The sequence below is a fragment of the Ursus arctos genome, unplaced genomic scaffold (assembly GCF_023065955.2).
Source record: "Ursus arctos isolate Adak ecotype North America unplaced genomic scaffold, UrsArc2.0 scaffold_18, whole genome shotgun sequence".
Taxonomy (NCBI): Eukaryota; Metazoa; Chordata; class Mammalia; order Carnivora; family Ursidae; genus Ursus; species Ursus arctos.
In genome coordinates, this window is record NW_026622852.1 from 31,250,299 (window position 1) to 31,272,586 (window position 22,288).

General features: G+C 38.4%; 1 protein-coding gene across 2 annotated transcripts in view; it reads left to right on the forward strand.

The window, feature by feature from the left end:
• The window catches only part of PLPPR1 (phospholipid phosphatase related 1), a 582,239-nt gene that overhangs the window by 234,289 nt on the left and 325,662 nt on the right, over positions 1-22,288 (forward strand). For both annotated transcript variants that reach the window (XM_044386778.3, XM_057313626.1), the window contains one exon: positions 21,268-21,360. The gene's annotated coding sequence lies outside the window, so the exon portion shown is untranslated. The remainder of the gene's footprint in view (positions 1-21,267; positions 21,361-22,288) is intronic.

Here is a 22,288-nt window from a genome sequence, read left to right on the forward strand (position 1 = left end):
CGTTCTCTTCTTGCCTTTTCTGCTTGACACTGACTTTGGCCACTCAAATTTTTCTGGGGCAGCCAAGTCCTCGGTTCTGGGTTTACTCCCTGCTAAAATCAGCCCCAGAAAATGAGATCACCTGCCTCAACTGTGCAGTTGTTCTGTAAGGCTAGACCAAGATGCCACATGGTAGGTAAATGAGAAAGTGATGAAGTTAATTTAAATGACCCATGAGACCCACGGTATCAGGGTAGACTCCTGTGACAACTCCTGCTTGTTGATTTCAGCACCAGCACAGGAATCTGGGCAGTGGACATACAGGTGATTGGACAGCCAAGCACTTCCAATTTTCTTGTGTTCTTTCCATAGTGTGTTAGAAAGAAATATACTTAAAAGGAAATAAGATTTGTAAATCCCGGAAGTTCTAAAAGAGGCAGATTATGAAAGTCCTACATTGTAGACCCATTGATAGCACCAAGAGCTGTTAGCATGAGAAGGAAGTTTGATGAAAATCCAACCCGTTTATTTCTTAGATAATCATAATAATAAGCATTTCTCAAGAACTTACCATATGCCAGCGTAAGTATCATCTTCCTAGTATCTAATTTAATCCTCAAAATAACTCTGAGAGGTAGGTCTTATTATTCTTATTTTAAAGATGAGGAAATTGATGTTTACAGAAATGAAATAAATTACTTGATATGATAGAACTAGTTGGTGGTGGAGCTAGAGTTAGGATGGATAGGACCCTTAGTTTTTACATCTATAATAATATTAGTTGCTATTTATTATAGGGTATACCAGACACTGAGATTCACCCTTCACATACATGAAATCATCCCATCTTCATGACTGAGAGATAGATATTGTTATCTCCACTAGACAGATTAGGAAACAGATTCAGAGAGATAAGGGGTTTATTCAAGGTCAACTAGTAGAATTGGACTAGAAATCAGGCCTTCTTTTTAGCAAGTGTTCCTTTAAATCTTTCAGGTTATCTCAACGCCTTAGTCTTAGAAGGTATTTTTGGCAATACTATTTTCATATCCTAGAAGGGAAGGTGGGGAAAAGGAATGTGCCAGATTGGCTATTGGTATGTTGTATTTTTCCTGCCCACTAATGTTCTCTCCCAGGTCTCACAAGGGATGGGAGCCTGGAACTACATTTCCCAGAATCCTTTGCCAGCAGGGTTCAACCTCAGATTCCACAGATAAGAGGAATTTGCAGAAAATTTGAGGAAGGAAGAGAAATAGAAGTCACTATCCCCTTTCATCCCATTTCCTACAATACCCCTAATTCACTACACTCTAGCCCTCTCGACCTCTTTGCTGTTTCTCAAACACTGCAAGAATAACACACTGTTAGGGATTTTGCACTTGATTATTCTCCTACCTAGATGGCTTTCTCCATTACCTGAATCCATCACCTCTTTCAGGTCTTCGTTCAGATGTCCCCTACTCACTGAACTCTGCTTTGAACACCTTATTTAAAATTGCAGAATTAATCCTGGTGCAATCCTCCCCATTCCTTGCTTCAGTTTTGTTCACAGCACTCCTTGCCATCTGATACATATTTTACTTTTTAATTTATATCAATCTATTTCCACTAGAATATAAGCTCCCCAAAGGCAGTAACTTCTGTCTTTTAATCACTGATGATTCCCTAGTCCAGGAAGAGACCTGGCACTCAAAAAATATTTCTTGAATGGATGAGAATAAATAGTGCCCCTGACAGGTGACCATAGGTGGTGACTCTGTGCATGGGGCACCAGTGTGCTCCTGCAAGTTAATCTTGAGAATCTCATTTGTTTGGTTCCAGAGTCTGCCGTTACTTGCCTTTGCTCCTGCTCTTCTTTGTCACTCTGATCTGTGAGGGCATCTGTGTAGGGTAAGGGATCCAATTCTCTGTAAAAAATGCAGATGGAGTTATCAGGAAGGTTATGCACAGCAGGGAGCCTCACTCTGCCAAGCATTTGCATGATCTTTGTTGGGGCAGTCAGTAAGAGGCTGTCTATCCTGATGGGGAGGAGTATTTAATCACTGACATTGTTTAGAATTGCCAGTGCATAGTTATAATAGAAAGCAGACTGACTTTTAGTTGTCTTTATTTATAGTTTTTATAGAAAATACTGCCCCTTATTTTCTTCATAGAAAGTAGACCACTCTCACTGCCCTACCTTGGTATACTACAGATAGCAGCACAAAGGTGGCTGAGGGTGTGACACTGACCTCTAACTGGTGTGACCACAGTGACTGGGAGTTTATAGTGGTAACACCTCCATCACTGAGCACACAGGTCATCTGCAAGGAAGGTTAGTGCAGGCATTGGCACAGATCTTGAATTTGCTCAGTTTGTCTACTGTTCCCTGATAACTCATCCTTATTTCCAATCCTGAATTTCCATGATGGGTATATGGGTGGGGAAGAGAGAGGTTTCTGGATGTATTATAGGGTGTATCTATTACTTTGTAACAAGTTACTCCAAAACATAATGGCTTTAAGGCAACATTTATTATCTCAGTTTTTGAATGCAAGGAATCCAGACAGCTTAATGGGATCCTCTGTTTCAGGGCCTCTCACAGTGTTCAGTCAAGGTGCAGGCAGAGGCTGTGGTCTTATCTCAAGGTTCAACTGGGAAAACATCCACTTCCAAGGTCACTCACGTGGTTGTTGGCTGGCCTCTCTTCCTCAAGAGTTGTTGGACTGAGGGCTTCAGTTTCTCACTGGCTGTTAGCCAGAGACTAATCTTAGTTCCTTGCCATGTGGGCCTCTTTCTAGAACATCTCACAACATTGTAGAGTGAGCAGGTTAGAGGGCAAGAAAGAACACCAGCAAGAGAGAGGACTAACAAGCCAGAAGTTACAGTTTTTGTACTTAAATTCAGAAGTGATAAGCCGTCAACTTATTGTATTCTGTCAGTGAGAAGCAAATCACTAGGTCTAGCATATGCACACATGGGGAGGGGATTACATAGGGGTGTGAATACCAAAAGGCAGGGATTATTGAGAGTTATTTCAGATGCTGCCTGAAACATTGGGTTTCTTCTTCAGTAATTACTCCACATATTTTAAATATTCATGCATTGGACCTTGGGAGTGGTACTTTCCTAAGCCAGATCCTATTTTTGCTGTATCTTACAGAAATTCCTTGAAACTTCTGGCTGATTAATGGATTTCTTTTCTGGGTTTTAATGAGGATGAAATTTTTTTCTGCTTTGAAATTTCAGAGGGAATTTGGGAGGGAAGGGAGTTGAATATGTAGAATCAAATATTTTTATACAAAACTGATTTTTTTTTTTTTGCTAAAATATAGATGCACAGGCACTGCAGTTTTTGAGGTCTTGCATATGAAGATATCTTACTGTTTGTGTTTACCTGAAAAGGGTTGTGTGGATATCAAATGTGATAAACTCATTTTCCCTCAAAACTTTTCTGACATTAATTCACCACCTCTTCATTTTTGTTGTTGTAGAGGAGAAGTCTGAGGGTAACTAGGTTTTTGGTCATTGTTGGTAGGTACTTTTCAATGCTTTCCTCATATCACCTAAGAATTCACCATTTCAGTGTGTGCTAATAGTGTCCTAACACAATCATTTGTGACTTTCTGCCTGACGACTTCTTCCAGCGTATGGGCTGAAGATGGATGGCAGCTCAGGATAAATATCTCAGCTTCCTGACTCTGTGGTGGATGATACTGAGGTATGCTCTAAATTCCTAGATTTCTCGGTCAGGCTTAAGTTCCTGATGCCCATAGCTGCAACCAGCTCAATAAAGAGTCCTTCGAAGATTCCTTTTCCCTCCTTGTCTCATGTCCCCACGCCTCTGTAGGTGCTTCCTGGAAGCATCAAACCCCTGTTTCAGAATCTGCTTTTGGGAGAACCCACTGGAAGACATTTTTTTGTAGGTGAGTTTGTTCAGGTATAGGTAACCTTGTTCAGAGGTTTAAAAGATTTTTAAAATTTATTTTTTTAAAGTTATAGTTAAATGTTTAAAAATCTGGATCCACCACCTTAGCGTTTTCCATTAACTCGGGGTGCAGAAACCTTCACAGGCTTCTGTCTTTTGCTTATGTGCTGCCTTTGTGGGAGCCTTAGAAGCAGCATTGCACAAAAATAAATTCAAAATGGTTGAAAGACCTAAATTTGAGACCTGAAACCATAAAAATGCTAGAGGAGAACACAGGCAGTAACTTCTTTGACATTAGCTGTAGCAACTTCTCTCTAGTTATGTCTCCTGAGGCAAGGGAAATCAGCAAAAATAAACTGGTGGTATTTCTTAAAAATGTGCTGTTCCTTCTGTACAGTGAAGGAAGCAATCAATAAATCTAAAAGGCAACCTACAGAGTGGGAGAAGATATTTGCAAATGACATACCTGAGAGAAATACATAAAATACATAATACATAAAAATACATAAAAAACTTCTAAAACTCATACCCCAACAATGAATAATCCAATTAAAAAATGGGCAGAAGAGATGAATAGACATTTTTCTAAAGAAGACATATAGGTGGCCAACAGACACATGAAAAGATGCTTACCATCACTCATCAGGGAAATGCACATCAAAACTACAATGAGATGCCACCTCACACCTGTCAGAGTGGCTAAAATCAACAACACAAGGAACAAGAGGTTGTGTTTCTTTAACTCATTTTTCCTGACTTTAGAAACCCTTTAAAAAAATATATGCTCAGGTTTCCTCAGCTCAAGGATTTGATCAAACTATAGTTTTGATTATTTCTTCTTTTTAAATTTATTCTGATTTCTTTTTCATGAAGTTCAATTTATTTTGGTCTCTCTTCTAAAATTACTAAATATCACTAAATGTCCAAATATTATTTATCTGTTCTCTTCATCCATATCATTGTCTCTCTCATTACTTACATATATTTATCCTTATTCCCTGCATCCTAAAGACACTTTTCAAGTTTGTTATTTGTTACCCACATCACTCTCAGTTTTCTGCAGTATCGGTTCTGCTCTTTGCTTACTCAATGTGGTCTTAAATTCTGCTATTGTGTCTTCCCACTTTCTCATTATCTTATCCATTTCCCCCTTTCTTCTCATCTCAGCTTTTAAAATGACTTGTTTTGTTTTATGTATGACATATCTTTTATACTTTACTGAAATTTTCTTGTAGATCCTACACTTACTGATATTATAGAGCTGTGCCCCTCTCTGGGTCTTCTGGATGCTACTTTTCCCTCTTGTTCTATAGTTTTACATTCATTTTGTTTCACATTGACATTTCCTCTCTACTTGTCCTTGCTAAAGCTAACGTCTACCTAGACTTACTGTTTATCAACAAATAGGGTGATTACTTTGGCGTATGTGCTTCTCTCTATTTGTGCAGAGATCAGATCCCTTTCTCAGTGTTTTTGTTGGAAGGGGGAAGGTTCCTGTACACAGGTGCTAGATTAGTTTCCATTTTCTAGCAGGCATGAACCTAGTGAGGGCTTCTTCTTCATTGCCTAATATTCAGGGACATTAAGAACCATAGTTAAATTTCCTAGGATGCTCCATGCCATTTCTAATTGTGCCCACTCTTAACCCCTCCCTCTATTTTCTGCCTAGTTATTCACTAGGATTGATACACTTTGCATTGATGTAACACAATGCCAGTAGAGGTGGGAAGGAGTAGTTTCAGAAGTTCAGAGGTTGTTATTCTTCATGGTACCATAGGGGGATTATTTCTCAGAGCAGACCCTGCGTGTTTGTCTAAAAAACATGTTATATGGCAAGGGTTATGGTAGATTTTTCCTACTTATTTCACACGGTCCTTTTTTTCATAAAGCAAAGCTGGTTAATGCCATGAGCTGATGCTTGGGTCAATATTGTAAATCTATGCACATATTTCTTATAACTTTATTAGTTTATCCCAGATTTTGGCATTAGATTGCATGACAGACTTAATTTTTAGGCCTTATGAATTGTCTTCTTTTAATGTGTTATCATTGATATTTATGTGAAAGATTGGGAGATACTAGGTAAGTGAATGTTACTGAGATACTCTTTCAAATGAGAAATCTCATCTTCGTGTATATTACGGTAAGTGTAATAGGTTTTGTCTAATTAGTTGAATGCAATGTATAGCAATAAGGCTTTGTGATTTCTTATGTTTTAAACTTTACTCATAAGTAACATTATTTTCTATTAAAGGATTAAAATATCATCTCTGACAAATAACTTTACACACCTGCTTTATATATATTCTATAAATGTCTACCTTAAAATGAGTTTTGAGGCAACTACCTCAACTTCAATCTATGTGCTGATCCTGAGGAATATTACTGTCAAAAATTATGATGAAGTACCCCAAGGTGTACATATTCATGGCCATTGCTTCATGTCTATCCTCAGAATTCAGGATTACATCCAGCGTAGTGACAGAAACTAAGGGGAAGAGATTCAAGAAAGCAAAACATAAGCCATGCAAAGTACTTCTCCATCTTTAACAGGCATTAAAAACATCAGCTTGAGAGTGATTGATGTGCAGGAGGATATCATAAAAGTGCAGGCTTTTGAAGGCCTTTGTGGTTGTGCTAAAAATAAAAAAAAATGTGAAGCTAGACTTCAGAATTCATGTGCATGTCCATCTGAAGTTTAAACTTTAGCCCTGGCCACCTTTGATTAACAGTAGAGTCATCAGACTGTTCATGACAAAGAAATACGTCAGTGGATGTTGCTTAACATTGATGAGTAGAAAAATCTGCACATTAGTTATTTTTAGGAGTAGGCCAGAGCAACTTTTATGGGTTTCTGAGAACCAATTGTGTGAGTCTCTCCCAAATTCTGCGTTCAGTGATATCACAATGGTAGCTTGAAACCAACTGTGTTGGGAACATTTATGCCCTACAACTGGCAAATGCTACAGTTAGGGCTTTCTTCCCCCAGCCAGTTATTAAGCATTTATCAAGACATCACTAATATTGAGCCCTTTTTATACTTTCTTGATGATTTATATGATTATAGTTTATTTATATTGAACTCTGGCCCTCATCATAGTGGTTGAGTCAGTGAGTGATACCGGATTTGAATTTTTACCAATTTGCTTTTACACAAGAGGAGAATCCCATATTCAAGCAGTGGTTTGCACCTTCTTTTTCATAAGGAATTGTTAATTGTGGCTGGTAACTGCAAAAAGACAACAACTGGAAGCTGAATCTGTGACTTTTTTTTAAATCATACATCTTTCCAAACTAAAAGAGGCACTTCTAGTCTAGGTTTTTTAAAGCACGAATTGTGTTTTTTTTGGCTATTGTGGACATTGCTGCTATAAACATTGGGGTGCATGTGCCCTTTTGAATCACTATGTTTGTCTCCTTTGGATAAATACCTAGTAGTCAATTGCTGGGTCATAGGGTAGTTCTATTTTTAACTTTTTGAGGAAACTTCATATTGTTTTTCAGAGTAGCTGTACCAGCTTGCATTCCCACCAGTAGAGTAAGAGGGCTCCCCTTTCTCTGCATCCTTGCCAACATTTGTTGTTTCCTGAGTTGTAATTTTACCTATTCTGAAAGATGCAGTATGTGTATGTACGTGTGTGTACACACACACACACACACACACACAGGAATATTACTCAGCCATCAAAAAGAATGAAATCTTGCTATTTGCAACAACATGGTTGGAACTAGACAATGTTATGCTAAGCAAAATAAGTCAGTCAGAGAGACAAATACCATATGATTTTACTCATATGTGGAATTTAAGAAATAAAACAGATGAACATAGGGGAAGGGAAGGAGAAATAAAATAAGATGAAAATAGAGAGTGAGGCAAACCATAAGAGATGCTAAACTCTAGGAAATAAAGTCAGGGTTGCTGGAGGGGATGAGGGTGGGGGAAAGGGATAATTGGGTAATAGACATTAAGGACAGCACTTGATGGAATGAGCACTGGGTGTTATATGCAAATGATGAATCACTAAATTCTACCTCTGAAACTAACAATATATTATATGTTAACTAAATTGAATTTAAGTAAAGAATAAAAAAAGCTTTAATATCAATTAGAGGCTGGATGCCTCCAGTTATAATAATAATGGGCTTAATTTCATTTGCCCTCGAGAGTGTTTTATAAATGAGTGTGCCTAGTTTAGAGTCCTGCTTCCAGCTCCATCACCCTAAAGCATGGGGGCCTCATCATCCTGAAGCATGGAGGGTCCCTCACCCTGAAGCATGGGGCAAGTTGTCTGAGAGCAGCACCCTGAGAAGAAAGGAAGCAGGGGCTCCAAGAAACTTCTGGCTTTGACTCTGCTGCCCCCTCCATTTCTCTCAACCTCCTTGGTATTTCTTTCTTCCTTAGTCTTTCCAATTCTCCTTTCATCATGACGTAGTTGATTGTTTATTGAATTTATTAGGTTGCATTTATAGCTCAGACTTTAATTTTAAAAAAGAAACATTTGATGGGAAAACCAACTATATGGTCATGTAGGTTACCTAGGTAAGAAAGCAATTTGTAGTCTCTTTAAACTGATATTTTAAAAGTGAATATTCAATATTTATTTGAGGAAGAGGGAATGTCAGCACCAGTTAAGAATCTTTTGTTGTTTCAACATAAAAGCACTATTCCTATCTATTTTGCAGGGCCAATTTACATGTAGTTAGCTGTGAAAGGAACTGAGGACACAGGGCTGAGTTAACTGGCACCACATTTTCAAGTTAATTCAGAAATATTTTAATTTTCCGTAAAGAAGTGTTTCTCAATTAATCATGGGCATATCTATCAGCTGGAAATCTTGTTGAAAGCAGATTCAGTGAATTCTAATTCAGTCGGTCTGAGGCAGGGCCTGAGATGCTGCATTCCTAATGTGGTTTTCCCTCTTGCTGCTGATGTTTCTGGGCCATGAAGCACACTTTGGATGGAGGGGGTCACATCCCCTTTATTCTGGCTAGAATGGAAGGGTCAGTATTTCTGTATGAAAAGTGGAGAAACATAGGCTAGTTTTTTTTTTTTTAATCTTTCCTTCCCTCCCTCCCTCCTTCCTTTCCTTTCTTCCTTCCTTTAACTTATGAAGTTTTAAAACACTTTTTTGGGGGTAAGTGGTTTACTGGCCCCTGACATTAAAGAAATTCCCTATTTATTTTAGATATCTTGTCAAAAATGGAAGTTTATGCTGTTAGGAGAGAATTGTATGATTATGTGATTTTTGAATTTCATTTCACAGTTGCTGCTTTGAACATGAGGTATGAAAGCCCTGATAGGCCTATACTTGTGACTGTTTTAAAAATCATAAGATTAATTTTTGTAGAAAATATTCTTTATAGTAAAAAAGGACATTGAAACTGAAAAACCATAAAACATAAAACCCACTCATGATGATTTAACGTGAGCAATTAAACAGTGATATTTCTTTAAGAATTGTCATGATGACCATGTGAATTTACATCTTCATGTGCTAGGCCATTCTGGTATATAAATATGGGGATATGAAGTTGCCGTGCATCAAGTGGATCCCTTGCCCCACATGAAGTTTTCAACTATACAAGTCTGAGCAAACCACAAGCTGCCTATGATGTGTCTTTGCTAGGCACATATTAGATGCTCGATAAATACTTGTTGAGTGAATTGAATCCAAAGGAAACTTATATGTGTAACTTGCATACCAGCCTGCATAATGTAAACAATGCCTACCATACATACATGCTTCCAGAAATGATCCCTCCCGTACTAACCTCTTCAGACCTGGAAGATAAGCAGTGTTCTTTTGTTGGTCTTTGTGATCTGATGCCCACCTTTATCTGTAAAGCTCCGCTCAACCATTTCAGCCAACACTGAGCTCTTTTCTTTCAAACAAAGCACTTATCCTACTCCATATTTCTGCCATTTGTATTTTGAAAAGATTGCATCTCCAAAAACACTGAAATTATTTTTTTTTAAATTTTATTATGTTATGTTAGTCACCACAGTACATCCTTAGTTTTTGACATAGTGTTCCATGATTCATTGTTTTTGTATAACACCCAGTCCTCCATGCAATATGTGCCCGCCTTAATACCCATCACCAGCCTATCCCCCCCAAAACACTGAAGTTCTTAAAATCGGAAACAATGTCATATTGTTCTTGTGGGGTCCATCGCACTTAGAGCAGGTATTCAATTAAAAGTAATTAAATTGAGTTATTGTTTTAATAAGTGATTGTTGATGAGCCTTTATTTATTAGATATCTCTGTCAGAAATTTTAGGCAAATCCCAGTCTTCCCAGATTCAACCAAACTATGTAATTGTTTTGAAAAATTTTCTTATGACTCAGCCTTTGAAACACCCATAGAATAAGATATCACTCCATTAAAAAGGCTTAGGTATGTTTCTCCAAGACTCAGCTAGACATGGTTGTCAGTGTATTTCCTTAAGGTACAGTCGAGGATAACTTTGTTATATTGCCATCAGATACATTGGTTGATGTTTTTTTCTCAAGGGTCTGCCGAGCATAATTTTGGTATGATTAGTTTAGCCAGTCAATACTCTGAAAAGAACAAACCCAGCTAAAAATTGAGGAAACAACTAGGTATTTTAAAATGCATATAATAGCTAACATTCCTGAAAACTTACTCTAGAAAATATACTACTGTAGGTGCTTCACTTTAGGATTTTTATTTTTTTCCTTGTAACAGCAGTATGAGGTAAAATACAAACAACTGGGTTTGTTCCTCTCAACAGCATGAGTATTAAGTTCAGGAATTATTTTCTGAGAACAATAAAGGTGGTAATTAAAAAAATAAATGCAGCCATTAATAACTTTAACCCATTAATTATTATTAATGTATGCCATGCCAGTACTGCTAATATAAAACAGAAAGGTTGCAACAATATGGATGGACCTAGAAGGTATTATGCTGAGCAAAATGAATCAGACAGAGAAAGACAAATACTGTGATTTCGCTTACATGTGGATTCTAAATAGCAAAACAAGTGAACAAACAAACAAACAGAAACAGACCCATAAATACAGAGGATAAATTCGTGGTTGCCAGAGGCGAAGGGGCTGGGAAGATGGGCAAAATGGGTGAAAGGGAATGGGGGAAAAAAAAAAGGTCTAATTTTTATTTTTTTAATTTCTTTTTTCTTTTTTTTTCTCTTAAATAATAATTTTTATTACGTTATGTTAGTCACCATGCAGTACATCGTTAGTTTTTGATGTAGTGTTCCATGATTCATTATTTGCGTATAACACCCAGTGCACCATGCAATATGTGCCCTCCCTAATGCCCGTCACCGGCCTATCCCAGTCCCCCACCCCCATCCCCTCTGAAGCCCTCAGTTTGTTTCCCAGAGTCCATAGTCTCTCAAGGTTCATTCCCCCTTCTGTTTAACCACCCTTCATTTTTCCCTTCCTTCTACCGATCTTCCTGCTATTTCTTATGTTCCATAAATGAGTGAAACCATATGATAATTGTCTTTCTCTGCTTAACTTATTTCACTTAGCATAATCTCCTCCAGTCCTATCCATGTTGCTGCAAATGTTGAGAACTCGTTCTTTCTGATAGCTGAGTAATGTTCCATTGTATATATGGACCACAACTTCTTAATCCAGTCATCTGTTGCAGGGCATCTCGGCTCCTTCCACGATTTAGCTATTGTGGACAATGCTGCTATGAACATTGGGGTGCATATGGCCCTTCTTTTCACTACATCTGTATCTTTGGGGTAAATACCCAGTAGTGCAATGGCTGGGTCATAGGGTAGCTCAATTTTTAACTTTTTAAGGGACCTCCACACTGTTTTCCAGAGTGGCTGTACCAACTTGCATTCCCACCAACAATGTAGGAGGGATCCCCTTTCTCCACATCCTCTCCAACAATTGTTGTTTCTTGTCTTGTCGATTTTTGCCATTCTAACTGGCGTAAGGTGGTATCTTAGTGTGGTTTTGATTTGAATTTCCCTGATGGCTAATGATTTTGAACATTTTTTCATGTGTCTGTTGGCCATTTGTATGTCTTCATTGGAAAACTGTCTGTTCATATCTTCTGCCCATTTTTTGATTTGATTATTTGTTTCTCGTGTATTGAGTTTGAGAAGCTCTTTGTAGATCTTGGATACCAGTCTTTTATCTGTAGTGTCATTTTCAAATATCTTCTCCCATTCCATGGGCTGCCTCTTAGTTTTTTTGACTGTTTCCTTGGCTCTGCAGAAGCTTTTGATCTTGATGAAGTCCCACAAGTTCATTTTTTTCTTTTGTTTCTCTTGCCTTTGGAGATATGTCATGAAAGAAGTTGCTGTGGCCAACGTCAAATAGGTTACAGCCTATGTTCTCCTCTATGATTTTGATGGATTCCTGTCTCACATCGAGGCCTTTCATCCATTTGGAGTTTATTTTTGTGTATGATGTGAGAGAGTGGTCAAGTTTCATTCTTTTGCATGTAGCTGTCCAATTTTTTTTTAAAGATTTTATTTATTTATTCAACAGAGATAGAGACAGCCAGCGAGAGAGGGAACACAGCAGGGGGAGTGGGAGATGAAGAAGCAGGCTCATAGCGGAGGAGCCTGGGGCTCAATCCCATAACGCCGGGATCACGCCCTGAGCCGAAGGCAGACGCTTAACCGCTGTGCCACCCAGGCGCCCCTAGCTGTCCAATTTTCCCAGCACCATTTATTGAAGAGACTGGCTTTCTTCCACTGGATGTTTTTTCCTGCTTTGTCAAAGATTAGTTGCCCATACAGCCAAGGGTCCATTTGTGGGTTCTCTCTTCTGTTTCAGTGGTCTATGTGTCTGTTTTTGTGCCAGTACCATGCTGTCTTTGTGATCACAGGTTTGTTGTATAGCTTGAAATCCAGCAACGTGATACCCCCAGCTTTGTTTTTCCTTTTCAACAATTCCTTGGTGATTCGGGGCCTTTTCTGGTTCCACACGAATTTAAGGGCTGTTTGTTCCAGCTCTTTGAAAAATGTCATTGGTATTTTGATTGGGATGGCATTGAAAGTGTAGATTGCTCTGGGTAGCATAGACATTTTAACTATGTTTATTCTTCTGATCCATGAGCATGGAATGTTTTTCCATCTTTTTGTGTCTTCTTCAATGTCTTTCAAGAGTGATTTGTAGTTTCTAGAATATAGATCCTTTACGTCTCTGGTTAAGTTAATTCTGAGATATCATATGATTTTTGGTGCTATTGTAAATGGAATCGATTCCCTAATTTCTCTTTCTTCTATCTCATTGTTCGTGTATAGAAATGCAACTGATTTCTGAGCATTGATTTTGTATCCTGCCACATTACTGAATTGCTCTCTAAGTTCTAGTAATTTGAGGGTGGAGTCTTTTGGGTTTTCCATATAGAGTATCATGTCTTCTGCGAAAAGAGACAGTTTGACTTCTTCTTTGCTGATCTGGATACCTTTTATCCCTTTTTGTTGTCTGATTGCTGTTGCAAGGACTTCTAGTACTATGTTGAGCAATAATGGTGAGGGTGGGCATCCTTGTCATGTTCTTGATCTTAAGGGAAAGGCTTTCAGCTCTTCCCCATTGAGAATGATATTTGCTGTAGGCTTTTCATAGATGCTTTTTATGAAATTGAGGAATGTACCCTCTATCCCTACACTCTGAAGGGTTTTAATCAGGAAAGGATGCTGTATTTTGTCAAATTCTTTTTCTGCATCAATTGAGAGGATCATATGGTGCTTGACTCTTTTCTTGTTGATGTGATCTATTACACTGATTGATTTGCGTATGTTGAACCACCATTGCATCCCAGTGATGAATCCCACTTGGTCATGATGTATACTCCTTTTAATGTATTGTTGGATCCTATTAGCTAGGATCTTGTTGAGAATTTTGGTGTCCATATTCATCAGGGATATCAGTCTGTAATTCTCTTTTTTGATGTGGTCTTTGCCTGTTTTCGGGATTACGGTAATACTGGCCTCATAGAATGAGTTTGGTAGTTTTCCTTGTGTTTCTGTTTTTTGAACCAGCTTCAGGAGAATAGGTTATTTCTTCTTTAAATGTTTCGAAGACTTCTCTGGGGAATCCGTCAGGCCCTGGACTGATGTTTTTGGGGAGGTTTTTGATCAGTGCTTCAATCTCTTCATAATTAATTGGTCTGTTTAAATAATCAATTCTTCCTGTTTCAGAGTTGGTAGTTTATAGGTTTCCTGGAAGGCATCCATTTCTTCCAGGTTGTTTAATTTATTGGCATATAGTTATTGATAATAGTTTCTAATGATCCTTCCTATTTCTTTGGTGTTGGTCGTGATCTCTCCCTTTTCATTCATCATTTTTTAAATTTGGGTCCTTTCTCTATTCTTTTGAATAAGTCTGGCCATTGGCTTATCGATCTTATTTATTCTTTCAAAGAACCAGCTTCTAGTTTTGTTGATCTGCTCTACTGTGCTCCTGGTTTCTATCTCATTGATCTCTGGTCTAATCTTGATCACCTGCCTTTTTGTGCGTGGGTTAGGCCTGTTCTGTTCCAGCTCCAGCTTCTTGAGGTGAGAATATGAAAACTGCATTTTAGATTTATCTATTCTTTTGGGTGAGGCTTAGATGGCTATGTATTTTCCCCTTAAGACCACCTTTGCAGTGTCCCATAGGTTTTGGACTGATGTGTTTTCATTTTCGTTGGTTTCCATAAATTGTTTAAAATGATTTTGAATTTCCTGGTTTACCCAATCATTCTTGAGCAGGATGGTTCTTAGTTTCCAAGTGTTTGAATTTCTTCCAAATTTTTCCTTGAGATTGAGTTCCAGTTTCAAAGCATTGTGGTCTGAGAATATGCAGGGAATAATCTCAGTCTTTTGGTATCGGTTGAGACCTTTTTTGTGACCCAGTATATGGTCTGTTCTGGAGAAAGTTCCATGTGCATTTGAAAAGAATGAATATCTGTTGTTCTGGGGTGTCGTGTTCTATATATATCTATGAGGTCCATCTGGTCCAGTATGCATTCAAAGCTCTTGTTTCTTTGTTGATTTTCTGCTTAGGTGATCTGTCTATTGCTGAGAGTGGAGTGGTGAGGTCCCCTACTACTAACGTATTATTATCTATACATCTCTTTATTCTGGTTATGAGTTGGCTTGTGTATCTAGCTGCTTCCCTGTTGGGGGCATAGATATTTACATTTGTCATATCCACTTGTTGGATACATCCTTTAAGAATAATATAGTGTCCTTCTACACTATATAGTGTAGAATAATATAGTGCCTCTAACTACAGTCTTTAGTTTAATATAGTGTCTCTAACTACAGTCTTTAGTTTAAAATCTAATCTGTCTGATATGAGAATTGCTACCACAGCTTTCTTTTGAGGTCCGTTGGCATGAATAATGGTTCTCTATCCCTTCACTTTCAGTCTGGATGTATCTTTAGGTTCAACATGAGTCTCTTGGATACAACAAATGGATGGGTCATGTCTTTTTATCTAATCTGCAACCCTGTGGCGTTTTATGGTAGCATTTAGGCTATTCACATTGAGAGTGATTATTGAGAGATATGATTTTAATGATGCCATGGTGCCTGTCAAGTCTTTGTTTCTACAGATTGTAAATTTCTGTTCTGTATCACTCTTGTGGCCTTTTTAATTTTATAGAGCCCCCTTAATATCGCATGTAGGGCTGGTTTGGTGGTTTCTGCCGATCTTGGAAGGTCCTTATCTCTCCATCAATTCTGAATGACAGCCTTGCTGGGTAAAGGATCCTTGGCTGCATGTTCTTCTCAGATAGAGCTTTGAAAATACCCTGCCAACCCTTCCTGGCCTGCCAGGTCTCTGTAGACAGGTCTGACATCATTCTAATATTTTTCCCTCCGTACGTAAGGATTTTCTTCTCCCTGGCCTCTTTGAATACTGTATCCTTGCATCTAATATTTGCAAATTGCATTATGACGTGACGTGGTGTAGGACTGTTCTCATTGATCTTGGGTGGGGTCCTCTCTGCCTCTTAGACACAAATACTTGTTTCCTTTGTCAGATTAGGGAAGTTCTCAGCTACAATTTGTTCAAATATGTCTTCTATACTTCTCTCTTTCTCCACCGCCTCGGGGATGCCGATGATTCTGACATTGGAACGTTTCACTGAGTCAGTAGTCTCTTGTCATCTACATTCTTGAGATTGAATTTTTTTGAGCCAAGTTTCTGTTTTAACTTTCTCTTCTACCATCTCATCCTCCAATTCATTAATTTGTTCTTCTGCCTCATTTACCCTGGCCGTCAGAGCGTCTAGTTTAGACTGCATTTGATTCATAGTATTTTTAATTTCTCCCAGATTCACTCTCATTTCAGCCCTTGGAGATTCTATATTCTCATTAATATTTTCGTTACTATTTTTTTCAAGCCTACACATCATCTTGACCATTGTTACTCTGAACTCCATTTCTGACAATTTGGTTATATCCATATCCATCAGTTCTGTGGCAGAGGCCACAGTCTCTGTCTCCTTTCTTTGCTGAGGGTGTCTTCTACTCATCATCTGATGAGGAGAGGTTGCAGGGATGCACAGAGCCCAAATTATTGACCAGGACGCAGGCAGTGTGCACTTGTTTTATAGGGACCTTACGGATGTAGGCTTCTTGATTTTTCAGCCTGCCTTCTGGGGGAGGGCCGGCCGCGCTGATACTCAGGCAACCCTGTTTGGGTAGAGTTACCCTGTCCCCTGCGAAGTGGGTGGGGATCGGCACAATGTGAGCTGGTATTTCCAGGCTTTTGTTCTCTGGTGGCTTTCCCTGGTAGTTTTCTGTGACTCTTCTGAGAGTCAGAGCAGCAGCGGCCGTATCCTAGCCTCTGTCTCAGAACAGTGAGACCTCAGTCCACTCTCTACTGATCACTCCTGGCCATTCTAACTCTGTTTCTGTCCGTGCTGCTAAAAACCCCCCAGCATCCCAGGATGTGCGCCCCACAGCCACTCTCCCAGCCCTTGCTTCCAGGGCTGGCACGTCTCTGTCCTTTGTGCTTCTAACACCGCCAGCTGCCCCTGGTTCTCATGCGTGCTCCTGAGCTCCCTGTTTCAGTGTGGTTCATGCACGCTGCAGAGCACCGGTTTTCCCTCTGGTTGCATGTGCGCTCCTGAGCTCCCATTATCAGTCCAGTTCCAGTGAGCGTTCCAGAGGTCCGGTTTTCAGTCTGGTCACTCGTGCGTTCCTGGGCTCAAGGTCTCAGTCTGCTGTCTCACGGATGCTGGTCCACTAGTCGAGCCCACTCCCCAGTACAAGTGGCTACTGCTTCCCGGTGCCCGAGTGTGTCAGTTCCCTCCCCCTTCCGTTTATCTTCTGATATCTGTGCACAGATTCACGGCTCCCCACTGAGTATTGAGGTACTCAGCACTGGAGATGTTCATTTGTAGAGATCCAGATGTATCTTCCTGCATCTCAGGCTGATTTCGTGCATGTTCTGGATGGTCTGGTAGATATCTAGTGTGACTCGGGACCAGCTGAAGAATGGGTCCCCTACTCCTCTGCCATCTTTTTCCTCTCTCACAAAGGTCTAATTTTTAGAAAATTGGTACAGTGCTATGAACGTAAACTAGAAAAAGCCTCAGAGGTAGTGTAGCAGCCTTCTTTACACTGGTTGAGACTGCTGAAAGCTATCCGTTGATCTGCATAAGTAACACTCTTGTCAGCAATGTGTTAAAAACCAAAAAGTTTGTAGAATGATTAGAAATTCAAGAATGTCCTCTGAGAGTATAGTAAATGTGTTATCAAACTCAATGCCAAACACAAATCTGTCAAGTAGGTGCAATTTCCTATCTCCTAGGCATTTGGGAAACTCAGATCAACTCCAGGATGCCACATTGAGGGTTTTTGAGTTGTTTCATCAACCTAAATATGAGGCCACAACTAAAGTGCAGTTTTGGTGAAGCCTATCAGAACTGCAAAGATGGAACATAATTGAACAAGGCCATATGTGGAGAAAAGATTGCATCAGATAATAAACCAGCTTGTTCTAGATGAGCTCAAATGGGGCTAACCCAAGAGCAAAGACATAATGTAAACTTATATGATCATTCTAAATTATAGTCTCAAACCAGGCCACTTTGGGTAAATATGACTGGGAGAATTCAAAAGGCTAAAAGGAAGGCTCTGAAAACTGTACTGTCTTCACAAAACAAATACAATCTTAAGCGGTGGTAATGAATCATATGTGACAGCCACACCCACACATGCCCTCAGTGTCATCCCTCAAAGGAAGGTGAAATGAGCTAAAGATGTATAATGTCTCATTTCTACCTTAAGCGTGTGTAACTCTTAATAGGGATGATGGGGATTATATCGTCAGAACATTAGTTTTTAAACATGTCTTTTGAGCTATCAGAAACCTAAATATCTTGTAGGTTGATTTGTTTGGTGTTGATTTATTAAGAATCCAAAGAAGCTTAAAGCAAGAGTATAAATGAATAATGGCAAAATTTGAATAAAGAATACGGGAAGGCAAGAGCAGGATGAATATAAGCATGCTTGGAAAGGTAACAGTGAGATTTTATGTAGGTTGGTCTATTTGCTCCTCATTTGTAGTCCTCATATAGTACAGGCCCACCCTCAGTAAAGCCTGTTTGACAAGTGACAAAAGGTGGTTGAAACAAATAGGTCATGTGGATTGTAACATTTAAAAGATGGTCTTTTCAACAAATGGTGCTGGCTGGACTAAACATCCACATCCAAAAAATAAAATTTAGACACAGACCTTCACAAAAATTAATTCAAAATAGGTCACAGAACTAAATGTAAAATGCTAAACTATAAAATTCCTAGAAGGTAATAGGGGAGAAAACCTACATGTCCTTGGATATGGTGATGACTTTTTAGATACAACACCAAAGTCATGATCCATGAAAGAAATAGTTGATAAGCTAGTCCTGACTAAAAACAAACAAACAAAAACTACAACAAAAAAAACTTCTGCTTTGTGAAAGACAATGTTAAGAGAATGAGAAGACAAGCCACAGACTGGGAGAAAATATTTTCAAAATACATATCTGACAAAGGTCTATTATCCAAAATATATAGAGAGCTCTTAAAATGCCACAATAATAGAAAACAACCCAATTTAAAAATTGGCCAAAGACTGACAGATGCCTTACCAAAGAAGGTATATAAAAGCAAATAAGCATACAAAAAGATGCTCCACATTACGTGGCATCAGGGTAATACAGATTAAAACAACAGTGAGATACCCCTATATACCTGTTGGAATGGCCAGAATCTAGAACACTGACAACACCAAATGTTGACAAGGATGTGGAGCAGTGGGAACTCTTAATCATTGCTGGTGGGATTAGAAAATAGTACAGCTACTGGGGAAGACAGTTTGGTGGTTTCTCACAAATCTAAACATACTCTTATGATACAATCAGGCAGTCATGCTACTTGGTATTTATCCAAAGGAGTTGAAAATTTATGCCCCCATAAAAACCTGCACATGGATGTTTATACCATCTTTATTCATAATTGCCAATATGTGGGAGCAGCAAAAATGTTCTTCAGTAGGTGAATGGATTAAGAAACTGTTACATATAGACAAAGAAAAATTATTCAGCAATAAAATGAAATGGGCTATCAAGCCATGAAAAGACATGGAGGAAATTTAAATGCATATTACTAAGTGAAAGAAACCAATCTGGAAAGGTTGCATGCTAGAAGATCAACTATATGACATTCTGAAAAACAAAACTGGAGACAGTAAAAAGATTGGGGCTTGGGGATTTGGGAAAGATGAATAGGGAGGATTTTTAGGGCAGTGAAAATACTCTGTGTGATAACATAATGTTGGATACATGTCGTTATAAAGTTGACCACGCCCATAGGATGTACAACACCAAGAGAAAACCCTAAGGGAGATTACAGACTTTCGGTGATTATGATGTGTTAATGTTGGTTCATCAGTTGTAACAGATGAACCATTCTGATAGGGATGTGGATAAGGGGAGAGGCTATGTGTGTGTAAGGATAGGGGGTATGGGAAATCTCTGTACCTTTCTCTTAATTTTGCTGTGAGCCTAAAACTCTTCTCAAAAAAATAAAGTATTAAAAAAAATCAGATAAGTTGCCCTTCTACTGCCTAAATCCTGAATCAAACTGTCTTTTTTCCTTCAAAAGGTAATTAAAAATCCTACAGGCAATAATCTCTTAAATCCAAGAAATCAATGATTTTTCAAATAAAGGCTTTTGAATTCAAGCTATATTTGAATAAAAAAAGAAGAGGTGGAAAAATTATTATTTATTTTTACTAATATAAATACATTTATTCTATAGTTACTACTATTCTGAAAGGAAACATAAAGAAAGACTTCATAAATTAGTCTACTTATTTTCTTGAAATGTCTTAGGGAATCATGCCCTGGATTTCCCACCAGTAGATAAATTGTCTGATAGTGTTTTCACAAGGCTACAGCCCTGCCAGATAATGATAATTAATTATCAAGGAAGAGGGATTTGGGGGGCCATAAATGAGAGGAGTTGAAAGATGAAATTACATAAAAAATAAAGTCAATTTTGTGAATAATTCAGCTCATGGATTTGATTTACTTTGAGAGATCTATTTACTTAATTTTTAAGAAATGAAGGTTTCTTTATAACTTAGAAGTCAAGGGTTGGTTACATTACTCAGCCTCCTAGAAAGTGGTGAATGTTATCACCTGTGCTGTTTTTAAAATGGAAAAGAAAATGAAAATTAAATTGTTTCCTACTCCCTCATTCCTTCTTTTTCTCTCTCTCTTCCTTCCTATTTCTTGTTCTTCCTTTGTTCCTTTTATTAAATCAGTTTGTTGTTTTGATGAATTTATAATTGCTCGTATTAGAAAAACTGATTTGTGAAGTACCCAGTTAGCTTAATGCACTCCTTGGAAAAATGGTTTACTTTGATAACTTCTTAATATTTTACTCATACAACTGTTGGTCTACAGTTTTATCATGTCTATGGTGGCTACAGAGCTGGGGTCCAGGTCTTAGGGGAGAGGCCACAGTGCAGATGGTTGGGGCAGCTGAATGCCGCCTGGGAGGCTGAGGGAGATGGGGCTTGTCTTTCTATTCCAGGGCTTGACAGCAGTAGATTGATGGATGAGGTTGGATTCACAGAATGATGTAGAACACTTCCCTGTTTGGTTTGCTCAAGACTTGTTTTCTCCTCAGTATTTGTAATTTGCATTTGAATGTCCCAGGTTGGAAAACCTAATGAAAACACACAAGAAATTCATGTTGCATTTCCCCCCCCCCCCATGACTCCCATTTTTACACTTACCTTTAGCTATTCTGAATTGATGAGTAGATTGGGACTGAGTATGGCAGCCTGTCTTTATGCTTAATCTCTTCTGGGTTAACATGTGACTCTTTTAACATGTGACTTAGTGGGCATCTATTTTCATTTTAGGATCTTCGTATGTCTATCTGAAAATCTCTAGTGTTGAAGGCCATTGCTTGGGCTGAAGGTAATTGGAGGGCCAGAACACACCAAAATCTGAAGGTAGGTCATTCATTAATTTATTTGTTCATTCAGCACGTACATATTAAGTGTCCATTTTGTGCCAACCGTTGTTATAGGCAAACTCTTAAAGGAAAAGCCTGGTTAAAAGGATCCTGTGTACAGAAGAGAAATCCAATGTCAGGAATTGTTACAGTCACAGGTTGTCCACATATTCAGTTATATACCTGGACCCCAGACTTCTCATCTAGGATTTGGCAACTTCTAGGTGAGGTTCATCATCTTTAAGGGTGCTTGAGGACTGTAGTTATAAGCTACCAGATTACTTCAAAGTTTTATATATTTTCCCTTGGCTTATCATTTATTAAATTTCTTAAATGAGGCAATTTTGAATAAGGGGCCCTACCTTAAATTCAGCCAAAACCAACATTAGCACATATATAATACAACTTGAACAACATAGAAGAGTGTTTGAAACGATCTGGCAAAAACAGATCCCTTATTTGCAGCACTGAAAAGCTCCATGTATCTGATTTCAGTTAGAGCCTCTACTGCAAATTCTTACCACCCCACACTGGAGCTGTATTGAGAAACAGATTTGAAGGCCCAGACCAGCAGTTTAGGAAGAATATATAGCTTTCTTCATATAGTAATACTAATAAGGAAAGATACCATGTATTGAGTGCCATACAGAAATTATGATGTTACCAGTCTTTCAAGTTTGGGGAAGAAAAATGGGCCATTTTATAAGCCAGGAAGTTTTGCGTGTTTGTCTTTCTGTGAGTAGATTTGTTTGATGGTTACTGTTGAAACAATGTTGATCTGTTGAAGCAATGTTGTGTTTGCACAAACAATAGCCAAAATATCTTCAGAGAAGTAACTAATATAGTTCTGGTTCCAATGATCAGAAATCGAAAAAGCTGCATTTTATTTATTTATTTATTTATTTATTTATTTATTTATTTATTTT